General features: G+C 38.6%; 1 non-coding gene across 1 annotated transcript; it reads left to right on the top strand.

Annotated features, from left to right (window-relative positions):
• Window positions 1-1,059: 1,059 nt before the first annotated feature.
• On the top strand, window positions 1,060-1,163 carry LOC112781920 (small nucleolar RNA R71). Its single transcript, XR_003192667.1, has one exon. It is a non-coding gene; the product is annotated as a small nucleolar RNA R71 (small nucleolar RNA).
• The last annotated feature ends 5,939 nt before the right edge of the window (window positions 1,164-7,102 follow it).

The following is a 7,102-nucleotide window of genomic DNA, read 5'->3' as shown; positions in this document are numbered from 1 at the left end:
TTCTTTTTTTCACCTCCTCCTAACCTTTCAGGAAATGGTGCTTTTGGTTGGTATATTTCCATCATGCCTTTTTGCAGTTCCTTGGCTTGCTCAGTTCCACCTTCCTGCCTAACTTCTTCCACACCTTCTTTCAAGATTTCTGGTTCGTGCTCTGAGGGCCTGATTCCTTCTTCTGAGACTTCCTTCAATACGGTGATGGCCTTGCATTCTTCCCATCTTACTCTCTTTTGTTCCCCTTTAGGATTCTTTTTTGTGTCACTAGGGAACACTGCAGTTGATTTGGGGGCCTGTCGAGATAGCTCTCCTACTAGAGATTCCATCCATTTGAGTTTTTCACCATGGTTTCTTAAGGTAGTCCTCACATCATCCCTGAAGCTTTTCAATTCAATTATGTCTTGACTCATGGTTGCCATCATTCCTTCCATCCGGTTTAATTGATCTTGAAATTGTTGGTTAGGATTGGGTTGGGTAGGTTGATTACTTTGGTCATGGTATGACGATTGGGGGTAAGTGTGTTGTGTGGCTTGGTATGATCTTTGGTTGGAGTTTTGGTATGTGGAATTGTTTTGTTGGTTGTGGTTGTAAGGTTTGTGGTTTTGTGGTTGGGTTTGTTGGTTTCCCCACCCAAAGTTTGGGTGGTTTCTCCAGCCTGGGTTGTAAGTGTTGGAGTGTGGATCATATGATTGCCTTTGTTGGTTTCCCACATAATTGGCCTCTTCCCAATCACCTCCTTCAATGCCTACTTCCTCTTGATCTTGTGTGTGTATTGCAGTCACTTGCTTTGTTTCTAATTGCCTGGTAAGTTCTGCTAGTTGCTTGGCAAACACCTTGTTTTGGGCCAGAATTGTATCAACCTGGTTCAGCTCCATGACTCCCTTAGTGTTGTGCCTTTCTGATGCATAGTAGTATTCATTTTCAGCCACTGTCTCGATCACTTCAATGGCTTCTTCCACGGTCTTTTTCTTGTTCAATGAACCTCCTGATGAATGGTCTACAGCCTTCCTTGATTCATAAGAGAGCCCATCATAGAAGATGTGCAATTGCACCCAATCATGGAACATGTTTGGTGGGCATTTCCTTGTCAAGTCCTTGAATCTCTCCCATGCCTCGTAGAGAGTTTCACCATCTTGTTGTCTAAAAGTCTGGACCTCAGATCGAAGCCTATTGACCTTTTGTGGAGGGTAGAAACGTGCCAGAAACTTGCCTTCCACCTCATCCCATGTGGTTAGACTCCCCCTTGGGAATGATTCCAGCCACTTAGCTGCCTTGTCCCTAAGTGAAAATGGGAACAAGAGCAGTTTATAGGCATCTTCCTGGACTCCATTGGACTTCACAGTGTCACAAATTCTCAGGAATTTTGTGAGATGTTGGTTTGGGTCTTCATTAGCATTTCCTCCAAAGGAACAATGATTTTCCACCAATGATATTAGGTGTGGCTTGAGCTCAAAATTGTTGGCCTGAATGGGTGGTTTCTGGATGCTACTACCACAATTCCCAGAGGTTGGGTTTATGTATGAACTAAGAACCCTCCTCTCAGGAATGGCATTGTTTCCATCAGCTCTCTCATGGTTGTGAACTTCTCTATCCATGTTGAGATCTAGAGCTTCCTCAAAATTGTCCTCAGATTCTCCTTCAGATTCCTCTTCTCCCACTACTCTCTTCCCTCTTGCTTCCCTTCTAAGTCTATGAAGGGTCCTTTCCGGTTCGGTATATGGAGGAGTTGATGTCTCTCCTCTCCTACCTGTCATACAAGAACACGGCTCAAACACAAACAAGTAAAATACTCTTGGTTAATGGAAGAGTATGGTTAGATCAATTGAGGAATTAAATCAAACAGTTAGTGAGTCAGTGAGTTAGTTGCATGAATTTAAAGGCATAAAGAAGGAAAGCATGTAACCAAGTGCAGAAATTAAAATTCAACAAATATCTAGAACAGAATTAACAAAGCAAGAGAAAATTGCTCAATCTAGTTAGCTTCCAATTTGAGAATTGTCAATCGAAAACCAATCCCCGGCAACGGCGCCATAAACTTGATGCACATAAACTAGTTATGCTACGATTTAGGAAATTGCACGATCGGCAAAATTTCTTCCGGCAAGTGCACCGGTTATCGTCGTCAAGTAAAAACTCACAATAGAGTGAGGTCGAATCCCACAAGGATTGGTTGATTGAGCAATTCGGATTAGAAGTGTGTTCTAGTTGAGCGGAATCAAGAATTGAGATGAGAATTGCGGAATGTAAAATTGGCGGGAAAAGTAAATGACAAGAAAATTAAATGGCCGAATCTTAAATTGCATGAATTAAAGAGCAGAATGTAAATTGCTGAAATTAAAAGGGAATGGGGGTGATTGCAAGAATTGAATTGCAGAATGTAAAGAGAAAGTGAAAATCAGAAATGGGGAATTCATTGGGTTTAGGAGATATTGAAATCTCCGAATCAAAACATGTATATCTCTTCCTCAACCAATGCATTCATTGAATTTTGCTTGGCAATCTTATATGATTGGATCCCAATTCCTTGGCTCACCAATGCTCTCTAAAAACAAACAAATTCCCAATCCCTTGGTTTAAATGTTCATAAGAAGAGATGATGCTTGATCACTGATTATACCACACAATTTCATGAACCACAATTTGGTAGGATTACATGTCACAATATCCATCCAAACCCCAATCCAATCCACTGTGAGAAAGCTTCTCTAGCATGAATCCTCCATTCCTTTCCCAAGGCTCCGAAGGATTCCAAGTATGAGTAGTCTCTTTCCCAAGACAACTACTCAATGGAATTAGATCGAGAAGCTTTCTAACAAAATTCAAGAGAAAAGATTGAAGAAGAAGATAAACTATTATTGATTCATTGAATTACAATAGAGCTCCCTAACCCAATGAGAGGGGGTTTAGTGAATCATAGCTCTGAATTCAATTACAAAGAAAAGGAAAAACTAGCTCCAAGTGAAAGTAAAAAATCCTCTCTAACTTAACTTCTATCCTATTTATACACTTTCTATATTGAGCTTCAGTTGTGCTTCTTGGGCTTTGAGGCCTCTCCTTGCTTTCCTTTTGCCTTGGGTTTATGATCCATAATCTTGATGAGGTTGTTGATCCAAGTCCTGTAACATTTATTGAGGCAACTTAGTGATAATCAAATAATGACACATGACTCAACAAATTGAGATTTCAAACTCATCAATCCTTCAGGCCCAATCCCATAAACCATGATATTCAATTGGGTTTCATACCAAAGTAAGTTTAAGTTAATAATTGTGCTCAAAGACTAACTTAAATCACAATATTTTTGGCCCAGAAACCCTTTTCAAGAGTGGCGTTTAAGTTGTAGTTTAAGCTTAAACTGCAACTTAAACGCCAGATACTTCCAGTGAGGCCATTTGTAAAAGCACGTTTAAGCTTCAGTTAAGGTTAAACTGAAGCTTAAACGTGGAAATGGAAGAATGGTAGCCCTGGAGAGTAATGTAGTCGAACACGTTTAACCTCCAGTTTAAGGTTAAACTGGAGGTTAAACGTGGAAAAGGAATGAGGCATCCTGGAGGTCGAACACGTTTAACCTCCAGTTTGAGGTCAAACTGGAGGTTAAACGTGGAAGCTTGGAATGGTGGCCCTGGAGGTGTCGAACACGTTTAACCTCCAGTTTGGGGTCAAACTGGAGGTTAAACGTGGAGGTGGAGAGAGCAACCCTGGAGTGGAGAAACTATCGAACACGTTTAACCTCCAGTTTGAGGTCAAACTGGAGGTTAAACGTGGAAGCTTGGAGAGAGCAACCCTGGAGTGGAGAAACTATCGAACACGTTTAAGCTCCAGTTTGAGTCAAACTGGAGCTTAAACGTGGAATGGCCCCTGGTACTCTTCCTGGTTCTGGCGTTTAACCTCCAGTTTGAGGTCAAACTGGAGGTTAAACGTGGAACTCCTCCCTGGGTGGCTTACTCATTCTGGCGTTTAACCTCCAGTTTGAGGTCAAACTGGAGGTTAAACTTCAATCCCAGCATTTCTTATCCTTCATGATTTTGGCGTTTAAGCTCCAGTTTAGGCTTAAACTGGAACTTAAACTCCACATGTTATATACAAGCTTCCTTTATTGATTTTGTTGCTTCCTTGCTTAGCCTCTTCTTCCCTGAAATCATCCAAACAATTGCATCAAAGTCTTGCAAAATTTCATGAGAAATCTTTCATTCATAGCATTTAAGTAATATAACTAAAACTCATGGAATTTGCATCAAAATCATATTGTTTGGATGGTTCATTACTTTGTTCTTCATTTACCCATTTTTGGTTACTTTAAGCTCAAGAAAATGCATAAAACAACTAAAACTAACAGAAAATTGCTAGTGAAACTAGCCTATGATGCCTTGGCATCAATCTGGCATCTTCCTTGGCAGCTCATGCTGAATTAGGATACTATACTTCTTAGTAAGCATCTCTATTTTATCTCCCCTTAAGTCCTTCTTTTCAAAAAGAATGTCTTTTAGATAGGCCATATAGGGGGTCCTTTTTCCCAATACCTCTGCAATAGAGATATTGACTTGCAGCTCCTTACGGGCTGCTGGGAAATGAGCCAGCTGCTCATCTGCCAGTTCTTTCTGCACACCAAGGAAAGGTAGCTCTTGAGGCTCTCTCACCCCTGCAAGGGCATGCTCAATGGCAATCTCAGGATCCTTCTGGTTCGTGATTTCCTTTGGCCTCTTTGGTGAAGACTACTGTCTCACCTTCTTTTAAGGTCTCCTTCCCAGAGAGCACCAGGCTTTCTGTGAGGGCCAGACGCTCTTCTCTTGGATTCACTTCTATGGCTCTGAGAAGAGTGTTAGGGTGTGTCTGTAGTTTCTGAAGAAGGTTCCTCTCAATAACTGCATTGTACTCCTTAGTAAGAGCTACTGTCTGTACTTCCCTCCAATCCTTCTTATGACTCAAAATGTCCTTCATGAACTTAGCATAAGAAGGTATCTGTTCAAGAGCTTCTGCAAAAGAGGTCTTGATCTGAAATGTTCTGAGATACTCTGGAAAGCAGGCAAACTATTTATCCATTTCCTCTTGATAGAGTTTCTGGAGAAATGACATCTTAGCCTTATAATCATCAATCCTGATTGATGAGGGCCGAATGCCATGTGTGTTAGGAGGGGGGTTACTGGCTTGCTTAGGAGGGTTATCATCAGTATGTGACTGTCCTCCTATGCTTGGGCGTTCAATGCCCTTGTTGCTGCCCCCATTCTGGCATTCAACGCCAGGAATGCTTCCTCCTTGAGCGTTTGAATGCCCAGTCTCTGCCCTTTTCTGGCGTTCAACGCTAGGAGGGATACCTCCATGGGCGTTTAAATGCCCAGAATCATCTTGTGCAGAGACCTGGTTATCCTCTTTGGGCTTTTCATTCTTATTGTGCTGAGGTTGGATGTTCAAGGTTTTCCCACTCCTCAGTTGAATAGCCTGGCATTCATCTGTTATCTCCTTAGATAACTGCTGCCTTGTTTGACTCAACTGGGCTTCTACATTTCTGTTAGAAGCCTAAGCTTCTCGCAAAGCCTCTTTCAATTCCAGTATTTGCTGAGCAAGGGCTTGTAGTTGTTGAGTCAATGGGCTATCTTTCTCTGGAGGTTTAGGTTCAGTAGATACTGCCTTAACCTCTCCTTTGATGGAAGTCTCAGAAGATGAGTATAGATGTTGAAGTGGCAATTGTCTCAATAAGCTCCTGAGCTTCTTCAATGGTCTTTCTCATGTGTATGGAACCACCAGCAGAGTAGTCCAAAGACATTCTACCCATGTCTGAAAGCCCATAATAGAAGATATCTAACTGTACCCATTTTGAAAATATTTCAGTGGGATATTTTCTTAGCATCATTCTATACCTCTCCCAAGTATCATAAAGAGATTCACTATCTTCTTGTTTGAAGCCTTGGATGTCCAGCCTCAGCTAAGTCATCTTTCTTGGGGGAAAGTATTGGTTTAAAAACTTGTCTACTAACTATTTCCAAGTTTTTAAACTAGCTTTAGGTTGGTTATCTAACCACCTCTTTGCTTGATCTTTTACAGCAAAAGGAAAGAGTAATAATCTATAGACCTCTTGGTCTACTCCCTCATGGTGTACATTGTTAGAAATTTTTATGAAATCTGCTAAGAATTCTGTAGGTTCTTCCTATGAAAGTCCAGAAAACTGGCAGATTTGCTGCACTATGGCAATGAGTTGAGGGTTTAATTCAAAACTCCTTGCTCTGATGTGAGGTATGCTAATACTTCTTCCATAGAAGTTAGCATTGGGATTTGTATAGGATCCCAGAGTTCTTCTGAACTCTTCATTCCAACTTGGGTTCATAATGAAGAAAGGTAGAAGAAAAGGAAGAAGAGATAGGGATAGGAGAGATGAATAAGAGTTAAAATATTTTTGTTTTTATTTTGTTTATTTATTTAGTCCAAAATTAAAATTAATTAATTAAAAAGAATTTAAAATTTAATTGTTAAATTTCGAAAATAGAAGAGATAGAAGAGGAAGAGAATTTTTGAAAATTAGAGAGAAGAAGTTAGTTAGGGAGTTTTGAAAAAGAGGAGAGAGAAGATGAGATATGAATTAAGAAAAGATTTGAATTTAAAATAAGATAAGATAAGAAAAGATTTGAAATTAAAATTTGAAATTAGAGAAAAGATAAGATAAGAAATTAAAAAGATTTTAAAAATATTTGATTTTAAAATTTGAGATTAGAAAAGATAAGATAAGTTAGATAATAAAAAATAAGATAGGGAAGTTAGGAGAAGATAAGTTTTAAATTGAAAAGATTTAAAATTTAAAATTTTGGAATTTGAAAAATTTGAATTTTAAATTTTGAAATTTGAATTTTTAAATTTTGAAAAAGATTTGAATTTTGAAAAGATTTAGCTTTGAAAATTGAAATTTGAAATTTAAATTTTGGATTTTGAAATTGAAATTTAAAACTTGAAATATTTTATTTTTGAAATTTTGAAAGTTGAAATTTTAAATTTGAAATAAGATAAGATTTTCAAAAAGATATGATTTTTTTATTTTGAAAAATTTGATTTTTGAATTTTAAAATTAAGATAAGATAAGATAAAAAATTTTAAAATTAAAATCTGAAATTTTGTGTAAAAT

Source organism: Arachis hypogaea, chromosome 19, assembly GCF_003086295.3.
Source record: "Arachis hypogaea cultivar Tifrunner chromosome 19, arahy.Tifrunner.gnm2.J5K5, whole genome shotgun sequence".
Classification (NCBI taxonomy): domain Eukaryota; kingdom Viridiplantae; phylum Streptophyta; class Magnoliopsida; order Fabales; family Fabaceae; genus Arachis; species Arachis hypogaea.
This window is presented reverse-complemented; position numbering and strand designations above follow the sequence as displayed.